The sequence below is a fragment of the Phaethon aethereus genome (genome assembly GCF_964289735.1).
Source record: "Phaethon aethereus genome assembly, chromosome: 19".
Classification (NCBI taxonomy): Eukaryota; Metazoa; Chordata; class Aves; order Phaethontiformes; family Phaethontidae; genus Phaethon; species Phaethon aethereus.
Window position 1 is genome coordinate 9863576 of NC_138595.1, and position 16937 is coordinate 9880512.

Here is a 16937-nt window from a genome sequence, read left to right on the forward strand (position 1 = left end):
GATTCTTTTTCCAAAGGAAAGCCATCTCTTTTCGGGATTTGAGTGCCAAAAGTCACAAAGGGCTGTTTTGATGGTGGTAAGACATTGCCATTGAGCTGCAGTGCCATCTCTGTTTGCAGGCATGGTAAATCAGCGCTGCTCTTGGGATTCCCTAATGCTAATCTAGCACATACTACTACTACTACACATAGTACTCATCCCAGCGTGCTAGAGGATGGGCTCCTGAATGTCTGTAACTGGTGGGAACAGAGAGGTCCGTTGTCTGCATGCCTGCTATGTCTGTGGTTTGCCAGTTGGCTCATTCTTTTATGTTTGTATTGCTCCTGCTTGCAACTTGGCATGATGTTTTGGGGGGTTGGGTTTTTGTTTTGAGGTTTTTTTGTGTTGCTTGCAAGGCAGATATATTTTTCTTTTCCCTGTAAGCTATGGAAAACCCTAAAGCTTCTTAAAAAAATTTTTTAAAGCAATTCAGCTTTTTGAAACTACATAATTGAAGAGCTCTGAAATAATTGTCTTATTATAGTGCACCCATAAAAATGAATTTGCATCTCATTTATGAACTATTAGATTCCCTGTTACATGAGACTGATTGTTCTTAATGTGACTTGCATGTAATTTAGCATTCTTTACTCCAACTCTTTGTAGCTAAACACTGGGGGAGGGAAGTTCATTCCAAAATTATGGCACTAGAACTTAGATTACGGAGCATTCACAACTGGATCCTGCACGGTGTGCTCTCAGTGCGCTGTTTGTCTCTGTATTCCCATCCCAGTTCCACACTGTGCTGCAGAAGCTCAGGATTACCCAACTGATTTTTTCCTTACCTCTTTGCCACTGGCAAGGCCTGGTCACATTGCAGTGAGAAGTCCAATTGCTGAAGACAAACATGAGCTGCAGGTACCCAAGTAATGTCCCAGTGCCCTAGACATACTTTTGCAACCCATAGTCCCCAAGGCGACAGGGACGTTTCTGTTTGCTGCAGACACGCTGCCAGTGCGGCACAAGTGTGCTGCTCGGATCTCGTCTGCAGTCCCCACCTTAAGGATGGTTGGGTGGCTCTTCCCCAGAGCTCGACAGTGCTGCCTGTGGCCCTTCTGCTGTTGGCTGTGGTGAAGGAGGTGGCTAAACTCCGCGAGGGCGTGCTGTGGCCCGAGCTAACCTGCCTGGCAGAGGGCTACAGGCGCTGCCGGTGTGTTGGCAGTGACGTACGCTGGTGGTCAAAGCCCTTGTGTGGGGCTGTGTGTGAGGATTGCCGAGTGCGTGCTTCCCAGCTGCTGGGCTGGGAAATCTGCATCTCTCAAAATGTTGGAAATACCCATCTGTAAAGCTACCGAAAGCTATTCCATTACGTCAGAAACAGGACGCTAACACAATCAGGAATCATTACCTCCCCCGTGTGCTTCGGTCAGCATTTCCTGTGTGTAAGCATTAGTTTAGGTGATTGTAAAGCCCGGTCTTGATGTCTGTGTCTCTATTTTGACTTGAAGGAGAAGGAAAGACAACAAGAATAAAAAAGCAGCAAAATGCAGGGTCACCTTGTACAACGGAGGAGGATTCTGGGTGAGTGGTTGTAGAAATAACGTCACACAGTTGAAGGGAAGGTGACAAGCAGGCCCTTGCATGAAATTCTGCAGAATTACTGAACTGTAATTTCAGAATATTTTATTTACTGTAGCTGGCAAATGGCAAAAGAAATGACATGCCTAAGTGCTTTCCAATAGATAGAAAAAAATGCCATGGTCTTCATAAGAGACTAATGTTAATCCCTCTTCGGATGCAGCCAAATAAGAAAATATTGATGCTAACTGTTTAGCAGGAGCAAGTGTAGCAAGCACTGGGATCTAAGTTTTGAATATCGGTGGTTCCAAAAATACATGGATACTCCTGTATGCATTCTTTTCAGAAAGCATGCAGAGTTTTTAATTAACCCTTTTGTTTAGCTGATGGAACGTGATTTCATCCAGTGCATGATCCTGCTGTTTCTTTTGAGGTAGCACGGAAGCAGCACACCAGGGGAGGTAAGGGGAAGAAAATCTGGAACAAAAAATTGTAAAAGGACCTTATGCTTCTTCAGACAAAATAAAACATTAACCTCAGAAGAGTAACTGGCAGCATTGAGAGCAGTTACATCAGAACAGCACTGAAAGACTTTGTATTTCATTTGCCTTCTTCTTGATTGTAAATCCTCTCAGAATTTCCATTCAGTGGTACAGTAAATACAGCTGGAAATGCGCAGTACACCAACAGCCAGGGAAGCAGAAATTATCCTTGCAGCCCTCTAATCCCTCTCTTACACTAATTTATAACAGATTTAATTTGAGTTCAGATATGTGGATGTACTGCACCTTTAAGAGCTACCATTTTATGTAGGGAAATTATTCACTTTATACATTAGAGCTGATTAGAAATGTGCCCGTACCGATCCGGGGCATTTCTGGGCTGTCACATGCTGTTAGGGGAGCAATTACTCCCAAGTCAAACCTTACTTTGGGGTTTAAACTAACGCAGCACTTGGTGCGCTGCAGAAACAGGGGCTCTGCATCTCAGGAGGTCAGGCAATAGCCCCTTACAGCGGTTACGTTAACATATTCCTTCCACCTCATCCTTTTACTGTATGGCAGACTTTGTTATTGTTTTGTTCAGAGATGGTTTTACACCTCGGAACCTGTGAAAGGTTGTAATAGGATTCAGAGTTCAGGGGTTAAGCAGAATTGATCTGTTAGCTTTTCCAAGACGGGCGCTCTGCTGCCCTGGCCTTTGAAGGATAAATGTCTTATTCAGACAAATCTACGTTGCTTTTCAGAGAGACTCAGTTTGCTGCACAGCTGCTGTCAGGGAGCATGACTGCTGTGGAGGTTGCTGGCTTAAGGCAGCAAAGAACGGGCTTCTGTTTTCTTTTGGGGACAAGGTGGAAACACACATTTTCAAAGCAGCTAGTTGTTTTAGTCTGTTTTTAATTCCCAAATAAACGTGTTTTCAGTCCGTTTCCTTCTCAGGAGGTGGATTCTAGGCACAATTTAAAAGGTTCCTTTCAGCTTTCACTTGCTGGCAATCAAAAGTACCCATCGTCCTGGATCAAATGTTTTAATTCTTTGCTTTGGTTTAAACTCGTAGTTGTGAGTAAAGAAAAAGTGCGTATGGAGTCAAGGCTGTAAGATCTGTTCCCTCTCTCTCGCTTCTTTTTTTTTTAATATGTGTATTTTACAAGGAAAACTTCATTTCTCCCACCAGACTTAAACAGGTTACATTTCTGGAGAAAACTCGTTACAATTGTGCCTCACTATCCTAAGCTGTACATGCCTGGGGGTTAACTGCTCTGGCTTGTACACGAGTACGTAGTGAGGCATCTCCTGTCTCCCAAAGCTCGCTTGAAATAGAGGGAGCAAAGAGGTGGGAAATGTTCGTCTCCGTGCAAGAGCGGTGCAGAGAAGTTGCGTGGCTTCGCCGGTGTCACGCGGGAAGCCTGCGGTGAGCAGAGAAGTGAATCCCCAGGAATCACTTGTGGCTCTTGTCTCCTGGAAGCAGCACTGCTACTTGTTTGCACATATTGCTGCTTGTTTTCTAAAGCATATATTTAAAGGACACACCATGATTACTAATAAACTAAATTAAAAGGGCAAAAGCTGGAGAGTGACAGTAGAGGGAAGTTCTTAGACCTGTTACCATGTTCATTACTCTCCACTGTTTGTGTTTTTTCACTGCTACAGATCACCGCACAGACATAATGCTAATGATCTGTGCAGGAGGTCGTTTTTGCATGTTAAAGGAAAACACTGGTATGTCTTGCTAATTTGATTTTAATATCTGTGCATGCTATTGTTTGGCCTAGAAATTAGATTGCTTTTTACTAATATAATTGGCTAATTAAAACATCTTCTTCTGTAGGAGATCGGGAAGATACCCACAGTCCTTATGTGACTTGGGACATAATAAAGTAAACATGAGTCAGTTCCTAATCCAACATTTAGAGTACAAAGAAAGGAGTATTCTCAATACATTTTTCTTAATAAGTTTTGGAGATAATTTAGGGTCCAGTTCTCCACCTTTGAAGTGGAGATAGAAACACTGGAACTTAGAAGACCCAGCCCTGTAGGACTTCTGTGGCAATACCTAACAGGTATCTGTATAACTGTTATCAAGTCCGTATATTTGCACTATTCTATATATTTAGTCGTTACAAGTTCCCTACCTGGGACTAGCTGTGAAGATGCTAAGCACCAGAAAAGAGTAAAGTTGCACCAAAACATACTCCCTCTGTCCCAGCAACTAAAACATACCTGGTTTTGCAACCTGACTATACAATCTTGATATTTCCCTCCTTCCCTGCTACCACTTATCACCTGGTCTGAGTCCCTGGAAAGGAAATCACACTGGGTAGAGCCACTGCTTTCCTCTCTCCCTCTGTTTCGAGATGATATGGGATAGGCAGGTGAGGAAGGGCAAGTGTTACCTCCGCCATAACAGTGAAAATGGAACGATGTGGGAAGTAGCTTTCAATAAAGAGATCACCTTCTTATCTGGGAGCAATGGTCCCAGCCTCCTTCCCCCAGGATGCTCACTGGATTCCACCTTAATACATTATCCTTCAGACAGGACTCAAGGAAAAGTCCTATCCTAGACAATCTATCTTTGAGCCTGGAAAGAGTTTAGGAGACTTATGCTAATCATATTTAATTTGTATGTGCAAATGATTCTAACTAAATGTAGGCTTCCCTTAGTATCTTCAATTAAAAGATCTGGATGTACTCCAAAGTTACAAATTCCTTCACTAAGCCAGTAGGGAATGATAATGAATTATTGCTAATATAGCCATAAAGCTTTTTATTTGCATAAGTAATATGAAGCTAATGTGTGGATAAAATTGAACTTTAAAATGAAATATTATTAGAACAAAACTGTTAATGAATTTGGACACATTACTGAGCAGGTATATTTGGCAGCTGGCTAGAACAGATAACTCTAATAGAAGTCTATTTGAATCAAAATCAATATTGAACATTGCATAACACACTGAAGGTAGTTTAGCAAGCTCATCTTCTCAACTCTGTGCTTCATCATCGTTACCTTTCACAATCATAACTAAAACAAAAGAAGGTGTCATGATGCAGGAAGGACAATCAAATCTGCGAATTTGAGTATTTCATTCTCTTTTTACTGTTATAATTAGATTGGCTTGAGAGAAGATGCTCTGAATTCTCACTAGTGTGGAAGAGAAATTGAAGATTGAAAGTCACATTGTAAGTAGATGATGGACATATATGCTGCTTATACCAGCAGTATTATTGTTGCTGTTATGTTAAGATTGTTATTACCAAGGCTGGACCTTTTTCTTCTTGAAATGCTTCACTAATTATTTTTCACTCTTTCATATTGCAGAAGTCTTTCCTCAATCTCTTGCGGATACTTTGGGCTGCAACAGTCCAGTGGAATTACTCCAAACTAAATCTTAAAACCAGAATAGTATTAGACAAAGGAACTTACTCCAAAATAGTAAATTCTGCCTCTGGAAGTAAGCTGTAGAAAGATACAGTGTGCAGTATTTTGATCAGTGTTTTAATTTCTTCCACTGTCACACATGAAACAGAATCTAAGCAACATCTCTTTCCGTTGGCATATGGCATTGTACACTTTTTATGGTGACTTTCTGTCGTGGTTTAGCCTGGCTGAAGCCAGGACACTTGCTTACAAAAAATGCAGAGTAATTGCTGTGATTGTCTTGCTTATAGCTCTTAAATGTGTATAGCAGACTTGTCTCCATTTCACTCATGTACAAGCCATGCTGCTGCCTTTTACACACATCACTCATTTACACAGGCTTAGCTTTACTCATGATTTATATCCTGCGGCTCAGTTCCAGCTGCAGAAAGGTTCAGTTACAGTTACATTGCTAGGCTTTTTCTAGACAACAATGTACACGAAACTGTATAAAGCAACCCCTGGATGTTTTGTCAAGATATCCCAAGCCTACTCGCTTCTGGGACTAGGCATGGACCATAATGTGAGTGCCTACCTTTTCTGCCACCAAGATGCCATTGAGACAAGATGGAGTCATTGAATGTTTGGACTGGCAGAGAAAGAAGCATTTTCAGGGCTGGAGGTCTCATTATCATGACTGAGAAACGAATTCATTTTCTCTTTTGTGCAGGAGGATTCTGTATTTCACCTTTTTGCAGAGGCCAAAACTCTGACACCTGAAAAGATGAAAGCTGTCAGCTCTCAGCTGGTGTTTCATCCCAAGTGGAAAGGCCTGTGTTGACTTTAACTATCTAAGAATTTGTCCATATCTGTGTTCTTTCAGAGCAGGCGTTTCAGAAATAACCCAGTGAAGTTGTTGCGTTTCTGTGGGGCTTGCGTACCTGACCTACATACACAGCTTTGAAAATTCCAGCTCTTTGGAGCTAAGGTTGAATTCAGTGTTGATTTATGATGCAAAAAGCACATTAGGTTTTCCTTGATTTTTTCCTCTCTATTCTATATGAATAGTTTTGGTGAAAAAAATTAGGAGATATTTCCCCTAGTGTTTCATTTCAGTTACTTGTGCTGTTTCTTATACAGGATGAGATTAATTCTCTTTCTGTACTACGAACAGACTGTGAAGCTAAAACCGAGCTGGATCTGGACGGTATGGTAAATCAAACTGGCTACCTTGTAATTTATAGTTTGACTCTTACATGTGTGATAACCTTACTGCTGGGGGATGCTGGAGTATTTTGTGTCCAGAAAAGACTGATACTTGGGATGCCAAGTATCATCTACCATTTTCACAGAATCACGGAATCATTAAGGTTGGAAAAGACCTTTAAGATCATCAAGTACAACCATTTTTTGCATATATCTTTTCCATTTTTACACACAGACGTGTTATATTTAGCAATTTAACTGAATTTTGTGCATATAACTCACCAAACTTACAAGTTACACCTTATTCATAATGTAATTGTCTCCTAACTCAGTGATTAAGGGGGGAAGCAATAGAAAGATGGCTGTGTTCATCCTAAGTATGCTGTCCCCCAGAAGACTATATGCAAACTTGGTCCTTGCACCATGGAGGAGATTGCAGAGTTTGCAGGAGGATTATTAATTTAGGGGGAGAGCGGTACCTAGCATTCCCACCTCCCTGGGGCCTGTTCCATCAGGTTGTACCTACTCAAAGGTTTCCAACATGGGCATCTGTCTTTGGCACAGCTCCATACACCTCTCTCGTGCCAGGGCTACGCTGTGCTGTGCTGATGCTGGGGCGACAAGTGAGCTCAATCCCTTGGTGTGGGGGGAAAGGAGTCAAGAGAGGCTGCTGTCCCTGGCACTGCCTCTTGCTCTGGGACCCAGCCTTGAGCCTGGCTCAGGCACAACCCCTGGGGCAGAAAGACACACATAGGGACCTTCTCTCCTGGCTTATCCCGTGAGCTCCTTGGGAAGTTGTACAATGGGTCTTATTAGGTCTTGTCTGTTTTAAGCTCTTTGCACAATCAGCTCATGAAAGTTGTGCATCCTGAATTACCAAGTTGCTTAATATTGGCATGCCTGTGTTAAAACTGAGTAAACAACTCGTTCTGTTCCCTGGAGACTGTGTGAATAAACAGGGAGCGATGGGAATAAGCCCTAAGTTTGTTGGACAGGAGGCATTTCTAATGCCTTCACCGAAACACACCTGTGCTTGCTTTCCCCAGAGGAAAATTTGGTGTTCAGAGCATGTAAATCCTAAACAGATGAAGAGGAAGATTCAGGCCATGGTTTTTAGATCTCTGATTCACTAATAGCTGAGTGGATTTAAATTGTGCTTTTGACAAACAGATAAGCACAATCTGTGTCTCTGCTCATAACTTGAATGTCAAATTTCAGTCTTGTGCAATTGGAGCTGCTGGCTTAATAAGCCTTGGGAATTGGGCTTCATAATGGAAAGAGCAACTCGGCGAACCTTAATTACAGTTGCAGCACTGGCCATGGCCTACCTTTTCACACACAACAAAAATCCAATATGAGAAGGTAGTGATATGAGTGTAGTAGAAACAATATGAGCGTAGTAGAAACAATTTGTCATGAATGATACTAGTTGTGAACGTGGACTTTCTTCATGCTGGTCACTTGTCTTAGTCAACCTGAGAAAAGTTATTGAACTCAGTGGGGCCAGTGTCAGCACCAGGAGAGTAAAACAGAAACTGTCATTAACCTTTTCGGTACCATGTTTTCAAGAGTTGGGTTCAATGTCTCGGTGGAAACGCACCCGTTGTACTGCCTTGTTATGAAGGAAGCTTGGGAAGATATGACAAAGTGGTGTTAAGAAGTTAAATCACAAATGAATGTTCAGATGTGAGTTAGTTCTGCTTTCATTCACTACTGCCCCTCAGTTTGAGAAGAATTTGAATACTGAAATGTATGTCACCATTTTGAAATGCTTAGAAGACAAGGCCAATGTTTCATCAATTTATGTTTGTCCCAAATGGCCTTTATATCCAAGAGCGTGCTTGAAACTCTGGATTACAGGCATAAAAGGATGAATAGAATTGTAATGATTTGCTGTAAAAGAGGACTAAGATTTGGGGAGTACGATGAAAGCCAGCCACAGCCTAAGCATTTTTCTTCTGTGTAGTGCTTCAGAGGAGTACAGTGGCAAAATCAAAAGAGATGGCAAGGATATGTTTTATATTACTATAGAAAAGCAAACAGATGGTTTACTTTTTCTCCTTCTTTAAATACGTAGCTACTACAGTCTCATTATATGTCTTGGAATGGTTTCAGATATCAATTTAGTTTGCAAAACTGAGTTGATTGAATAATAGGTATATCACAATTTCAAATCAAATCAGAAATATCACTCACCATAGAAGCTGGTGGTTTACTTGAATGTCAATAATAAAACTATATAAGCCATGAATTACTTTGGACTATTTAACATTATTCCATTTCTCTGTAACAGGGACAGTTCTGCTGGCACTGGTTGGCAGGAGCTGCTAGGGATGGGGCAGGCTTCTTTATGACCAGATGTAACGTAGTTCTCAGGGTCCTTCTGAGGGATTTTCTTTGTCTCTTGGCACTTGTGTGAGCGGTTCCCTCCCGTCAGCTGCTTCTAAACTTTGTACTTCTCCTCCTCTCTGTCCTGCTCAGCACTTGCTGCTAGAAGGAAGACAGATGTAGGGTCCTTGCTTTTGGCTTCAGTAAGCTACCTTCAGTGCATGCTCACTGCTTCTTTATTTTTCCTCTTTTTTGGGGTATTTGTTATTAAGTTAGTATGTTATTTTCTCTTCTGCATCAAGAATTATGAGATATGGATAGATGAGTACTTTCTTTTTTTTTTTTTTTTTTTTCAAACTGGAACTAACTGTTCTGCCCAGAACAATTTCTGGTAACCTGGTTTGTCTCTCTTAATTGTGCATTTCATACAAGTTCTCCTGAGGGAATAAAACTATCCCTGAGAATCTAATTTTTTAAAGAAGAGGATTGAATAAGGTGATATATGTGGGTTTTAAAAACCCGAGTGAAATACAGCATTATATGGTATTCTTCCTAGAACACTGTTGATTTTTATAATTTAATCTGTGATTGGTTCAAAACATGATTGTTTCCTTAATCTGTGGTACATTACCCCATTGGGTCCCTCCAACACAAAAGCATTTGCTTAAACCTGTTACTGTTTGATGAAGTGTTTGACTCTCATGGAAATTAGCTGACCTCAAATGTCTGCACAAGGTGTTGCCGTTTCTACTAGGCCATGAGTGCACTTTGGGAACATGTTCTGTCTTCCTAATTAATTGTAGTTTTCAACTCAATAGGGCTGCAATAACGCAGTGTGCTGTAATCCACACTGGACACAGTGGGACCAGCCAAAATGATGGCCTTTGGCCCCAGACTAAAGCTGAGGACAGTATTTCTGTTTGTTACGGCATTTAAAGTGCATCGATAGCTTTGACTCTGACCCTGCTCAGTCTTGGGTCACAGGAAGCTGGTTTTGGCTAGGGCAGGAGGTAGTTCCTGGCTTGGTATTTCCAGCAACCGCTTACCCTGCTGAGCTGCCGTCAGTGAAGTTGGCCTGCGGCACTGCACAGGTTTTTGGGCTGGATTTTTGGGGGTTTGGTGGGTTTTTTTAATTGTTGTGTTGGTTTTGTTCTGGTTTTATTGGCTTCTGTTGACATTGATCTCTGGAAGACAGTAAAAATATTTATTCAGCATAGGCAGGGTGACAGATATCTCTTGTATGAAGAACTATTTGATGAGCTGTTAGTTTTGAGTGCCTTTCCTATTCATTGAACTAATTAGCTCTACAAATCTTGCTGTCAACCAGTCATATAGCCACTTATTTATTTTCCCATGTGCAGAATTTTTACTTTGCTGCATATACACAGAGCTATAAAACCAAATGCACCAAAAATTGTCTCTTAGTTGGATATAAATGGAAACAAAATACGCTTGGAATTATTATTACATGTGCCATTAATTTTTATTTTAACTGTCTTATAAAAATGCCAAGCTGCTTTCATTGTTTTGCACTCTTGTGCTCATGTAAGTGTAGGAAAGTTGTTGATTTTTTTCTTTTCTTTTAATGCTGCTTTGCTGTCTTCACTGGGAGAGTATGAAAATGCCTATGTCTAAAGTCAGGGGAGAATGGAGATTTTCATGCTTGCCACATCGGTACCTGGAATCTCCTGCTGCCACCAATCACTACATCTCTTTAAAGTTATTGCTTGTTTTTAACCTCCTCTTGTGCTTTCTCTCCTGCAAGCTTTGCATTTTTGGCAGCCTTTTTAACATCATAGCGAGTGGAGTTAGGTATTTAATGCAATTAAAACATTTCAAGCTCATGAAAATATAGCCTGCAAGACTGGCCTGTGTTGTGTTTAGTCACAATGGGTCTGGCTGTTTCTGGCAGTGACGGTGTGCAGAGGGTGTTCTCGTGAAAGGTATCTAGAAAATGTACTTGTGGGAAAGAAAAATATGAAGTATGTGATTACTGGCACAAATGCCCCTTGTGATTTGATTGCAGTGGCCTTTCTGATTTGGGCTCGAGACTCGGCAGTATTTGTCAGTAACCAGTGCTGCTCCTGCAGAACTGTGAAGTGGGGCCTAGGAAATATATCACCACCCTGTGAAATGTGACCAGACGTTTTATAGCCACACAGTTACCTACAAAAGTTCCCGGTAATCCCTGGAAGTTGTGCAATGTAATGGCCAACTGGAATTGTACTGCCTGTTGGGAAGGGGTTTTCCATTTTGTAACCTGATGTCTTCAAAGTCATCACAGCCAAGATTCCTCTTCTATGTATGCAGCATCCTCTGCTCCTGAGCATGAAGTTCATGGAGACTTCTGCCAGTTGCAAAGTTATGCCACCAGTAGTCTGTGTTGTAATGGGCCACATGGCATTCGTTTCTTTCCTCATGTTAGGCAAGTTCTTTTTTATTTTATTTTTTCTTATAGTGGTGTTGTCTTATGTCCTCCTGCCGTCCCCATCCCCCGTGTCCCCTTCCCCTCCCCTACAAAAATCTTAAGTACATCTCATTTTGGAAGCAGATTTAACGGAATTGAGTAGGCTATACTACAAGGACAAATTAAACTGTGTTTGAAAGAAAGCAAGCATTTACATTTTTTTCCTCCCTACCAAGGAGAGCCCAGTTCAGATGAAGCATACACAAACAGAGTGTGTGCAGCCCAACGGCAATGAGTGGTGAAAGCATAGCAGTAAAATGGAAAACTGCCAAGTAGAACTGCACTAATGAGTTTCAGAGTGCTCTTATTTGAGTATTAGAAATGTGTGTCCAATTTTGATGTGTGAACTTCAAAAAGGATGTTGGCAAATTGGAAAGGATTTGGGAAAGAGTTACAGGAAAGATTTGAAAATCATGGCATCTGAAGAGAGACTTAGACTCTTAATCTCTTTATCTTGTTTGAAGAGAGAATAAAAGATTACTTGGGGAAGAGATCTGTGATCTTAATGACTCAAATCTAAAGTTAGAAAGCACTAGAGCAATGTTGGGCAGTCGTAGCTAGACACCGTTAAGCTATGCAGTTTTGACTGTGGGCATAATTGAACACTTGAGCAGCTTCAGAGTGTTGGGCATTGCCTGCTGCTTAAAATGTGTGGTCAAGACTGAATCCTCAAAGCTGCAGATCTGATGAAGTTGCCAAACAAGTGCACTGGTTCATGACTGGCTGACAAGTCAGAGTGTCATAGTGGAGCAATGGCAAAAACAGTGTACCTAATTTTCAGATGAAATTTGACAAGTTTGGGAATGTAGCTAGGCAATGTGAGTGCCTCTGATACTCATCAAGATGAATGCGATAAAGCAAGAATTGGTAAGCTGAAAATTGTGAGGAAGACTTTAGGCCTGTTTTTTGTCCATTCTCTTTGGTTGATTCTCTTGATGCGTTATTAAATGTTGAGGTGATGTTACAGAGATTAAAAGAAACATGATCCCTTCTCTAACGTGTGTAATACCTATCTTTGGGGAGAAAGAATTCCATGGATGATGGAAATTCATTTAAATCAGCACAAAACTCTTAAGTTGGAACTCTCCAAAGCCAAGTTCTACCCAAGAGCTCTGATGAGTGATGAGTGGGGCTACCTTGTGGGAACTCTGTTGCAGCCTGCGTATATACACTTTTGACAGTGGTGGGGGAGATGGGCTGGGGACAGGAGGAGGGTTTGAAACATTGGAAACGAGAGGCTTCAAGTTTCATATTTCCATGTTTGGCAGGTACTAATTCAGCCTGGATAAAGCCTCATTTCCCTCCGTGCTGTTTTTGTTACCATAATTCATCCTTTGCATTCTGGCTCTTCTTCTTCAATTTTCTTCCCATCAACCAGACCTCATCCTATGTCAGTTCCCTGCTCAGTACACTTTCATTTGGGAAATTTTGTAAATTTTCTTTCTGTAAACATGCAGGTATACACAAGTCCTAAGCTGTTTGCCAGTTGCAAGTGAAGCCAGACAGACTTGATGTCTGCTGGAACAAACAGAAAGAGGACTTGAGCTGTAACTTCTAGGTTATAACTTGGGCCCACACTGGATTATTAACAGTGATTCTGAAAGGACACGTGTGTCAATGTTAACTGACCTTACTACTCAGAAATCTGTTGTCTTTGGCACTTCAGCCCCTGTTGGTCATCATGAGAGCACAATACGTTATTTTGATTTGCTTTCTTTAAGCACCACTGTTTCACCCAAAGCTTTCCTTGAAAGAAAACACTCTTACGGAACCGAGCTTATCGCAACTTCTGAAGAGGAGAATAATAAACAGCTTGTTGAGGTAAATGGAAAGATTTCGCTATGTGGGCTTTTGATCAGAGAGGTTAATCAGAAAGGCATTTAGACATATGCCTAAGGAATAGAAATTGGCTTTAAAAGGGAAATACCTACTATATTAGAATAAATTACAAGGTAATGTGATTAGGTAAAGTGGGGTTTATAGCAGTTGAAACTGGAGTGGTCTTTTAATCCTTGATGCCTTTTCATTTATTTTAGAGGCAAGTTTACAAAACCTACAGTAAACCAGACTACAAAAGATGTGATTTTTTAAAATTATGCTTTAAACCTGAAGAATTTCTCTGTACCCAGTTAAAAGAAGCTTGACATTATGCTAAAAATGTATATCCTTACAGACTGTTCCTCAGGGTGGCAAGTCTCAGTGGTGTCATTTTTCAGATGTGTTTGATTTGAAGTCATGCTTGTACCTCAAATTATAGGAGATTGAGTGTTCAGTTTTATGCTTATAAGAGATCTTTGAATTCTTATTCAACTTAGAGCAGTGTAATATTTTCTTTAGTCCTAACACGTCATTGCCAACTCTATAGAGTATATTTCAGTACAATTTTGAAATATTTCTTTGCTAGTAAGCACTTCTGTCTTGGCAATACTAGAAGTGCTTTTCCGTGTTGGGAACAGTGTATGAATGCTGAAAACTCACCAGAGAATTGCGCTGTGTGTTGAGAGAGATTCTAACTCAAGAAGGCAAATGCATAACTGGTAATTGTATTTAGAAAGTTACTATAATAAAATTAATTAGTCATCTTTGATGAGGAATTTAAGTCTTATACACAGAATTTTTCACATCCCAAAATTTCTGAAAAAAAGGCCTCCCGTGACACTTACAGCACTCTTATGACCTTTGAATCTCTTTCTGTTTCTACACCCTATAGTCAGGATGCTGTTAGGGAAGAATTCACCAGTTTTAAACTCTGGTTTCCAAAATGGCCTATTTGCATGTAGGTGCATGTGGCAGCACACAGGTGAGGTATCGGTACGCGGAAGCACCACGGCATTGCTTTACTGAGGGCATCCAGGTTGAGCCCCGAACTGCAAAAGTTTCAAGAACTGTCAGAGGGATCAGAGAGGAGTATTTGCCTGGAAAACATGTAAATTATGTTCCATTCGTAACAGTGTATTTACATTTCTGTTGTATTCTGGTACTAATTTACAACATCTTTGCATTGCTTCCAAGACTGGAGTTCCTACTCTTTCACCGATATGTGAGCACACGTATTTGAAAGCTGATGTGGTTTTTTTCCCAGACAGGTTGTCAGAGATCTGCAAGTGTACCTGTTGTAGCATGTAAGTCCAGTCACACACTGAAGCAACATTTTATTATGTTTATCAGAAAAACTTATACCGAGGAAAGCTGAGGCCATTTTTAAAGTTAATATTCATTGTTTAGCATTTAGCAGCTATAATAAAAATTGAGGAAGCAACCAATGTTCTCAGTGAAACAGCAGTGTAAATCTCCCTGGAACTTTATTGCCATGCTGGTTAACTCTGCAGAAGGAGGCGGGCAAAACCTCTGGGAGGGCTACACCGAACACTGTGTTTAACAAGAGAGGGTACAAAAAGGCCTAGTAAAGTTTTTAGTAATCTCGGCTTGAAGGATAATTTTCTTGTCAACTATATAATTAATGCACCATACCTTACAGTAGCCCATTGTTATTCTAGAATGCCGGGATGCATTTCAAACTGAATAGCTGTTTAACAAAACACTTGGCAGATTTATTACCCTTAGGTGATTCTGTCAGTCAGCATTTTCACATGTTTAGCCTGCAGTAGGCAGAATCAATTGTGGTATCTATTTTGTGAAATGTCGTGCTGCTTAAATTAAACCACACACATATGCACAACCCCCTAGAAAATCAGGACTTGTATTGGATCTTCATCTATTAGCAATGAAACAAGCATTACCCTTGCAAGCTCCTTGGTTTTCTCCCTCCACAGTCAAGACTTTGTCTGCCACTTCCAATATCTACGAAGGGATATTTTGTGGTTGTTTTCAGAGAACGTCTTGCACGTTATGTTTGTCTTTTCATTACTTTACAGAACACTTAACTTGGCAGCTTCAGAAACTAAGGTTCAGCAATAACTGCGTATGTAATGGAAATCCTTAAACAAGGAGACATCGTGTTGAATTTGCTGTTGCCAGTTCTGCAAAAGAATTCAAGGTAGCATTGAATATTGGAGGGATATGATAAGCTTGGAACTTTTTCCAAAAAAAGGTTGATTTAAGTTTCTTGTTACAAATTATTAGGATTTAATGGATGGAAATTTCAATAAGAGGAGATACAGGATGCAGGTAGAAGCTGTGTAGAGCCCAGGTGTGAAGATACAGAAAAAAAGTGGTAGGCAAGAAACAAAAAATGTATATTGCACGTTTGAAGCCACAAAACATCACGTAATCATATTCTCACATTTTCATTGTTGAGACAGCATAATTTTCCACTCTAAATACTCTGTGAAATATTCTTGGAATTTTTTTCACTTTAAGTTAAAGTAAAAAAGAAATACATTTACTATAACCAGTTTTTCCTCACTGCTACCTTTCTGTCATATCTCTTCTTTTGCTACTATGCTTTCTATTTTTTCTTATTTCTTGTTTTTGAAGTTTATGAACTGCCAGAGCTGTAATTTCTCTCCTGTTTCACAATAGGTATCTCTTTGCTAGAGGCTGAAAAGTCAGCAAAGGGTAAAGGCAGGGGGGTGGGGGGGGGGTGTGTGTGGTTCCCACACCTGACCTTAATTGATCTTCTCTTAACAGGTTTAAAGGGAGGGAATTATAATTAAAAAAGATGAACAAGCAATTCTTTCATCAAATAGTTTTAAAATGCTTGTTTTTCATGTAAAACTTCAAGGAAAAAAGAGAAAAGATACGTTCATTGCATGGCATACCCTCGAGAGGAGGAAGAGCATTTGAAATAAAAAAGATTCTAGATTAAAACCTTCAGTGATTTTAAAAAAAAAAATAATTCCCACAAGTTGGGCGCCTGAACTGCCTGTAAGAGCAAATTCGCTCAGCGAGACAGCAAGGTGCATTGCGAAGGCCGGGTTTGTCACTGGGAGATGGCTCCGATGTCGGTCACTGTCCCCTCTAGCCCCAGCTGGTGACAATCCACTGCACGTGCCAGCCTGCGTGGTGCCTGTATTCGCTTGCGCGTTAAGCGGCACAGGAGTCCACCCTGAGTCTGACAGTAGTACTAGGCCTTCCCACAGGGAGAGGCTTCTCAAATATGACTAATTTCGAGAGCTTTAATTGAAGACCAGCACATACATATGCATATGAGCAGTAGCTGGTGGACAGCTTCCTTGGGGGTTGGTGAGAGAGTGGGAAGGAGGGACCAGGAGCTTTGTCTTCCCCTTCCCCTCTGGAGCCCGGCAGCGTGGCAACCCTCTAAGTTCCCCCCTTGTAGCTCAAGGCTGCGTCCCCCAGGGCAGCGTGCCGAGGGCTCTGTGCTGCGTGACACAGCAAGCCAAAGCCAAGGTAACGGCAGCTGTTTACAGCCATAGAAGATGGGGAGGTCTGGGGGTGAATGAGAGCGCCAAGTGTTACCGTTTTCTAATTGATGTCAGACCTTGCCGTGCTGGTGTTAACAAAGGTTCCCTGGGAAATAATGGTAGTAATTCCCCAGAAAACAACGATTCACTCTCCAGTTACACTGAGCAATTGTGTTTCCCTGTTTAACTTGTAGCAA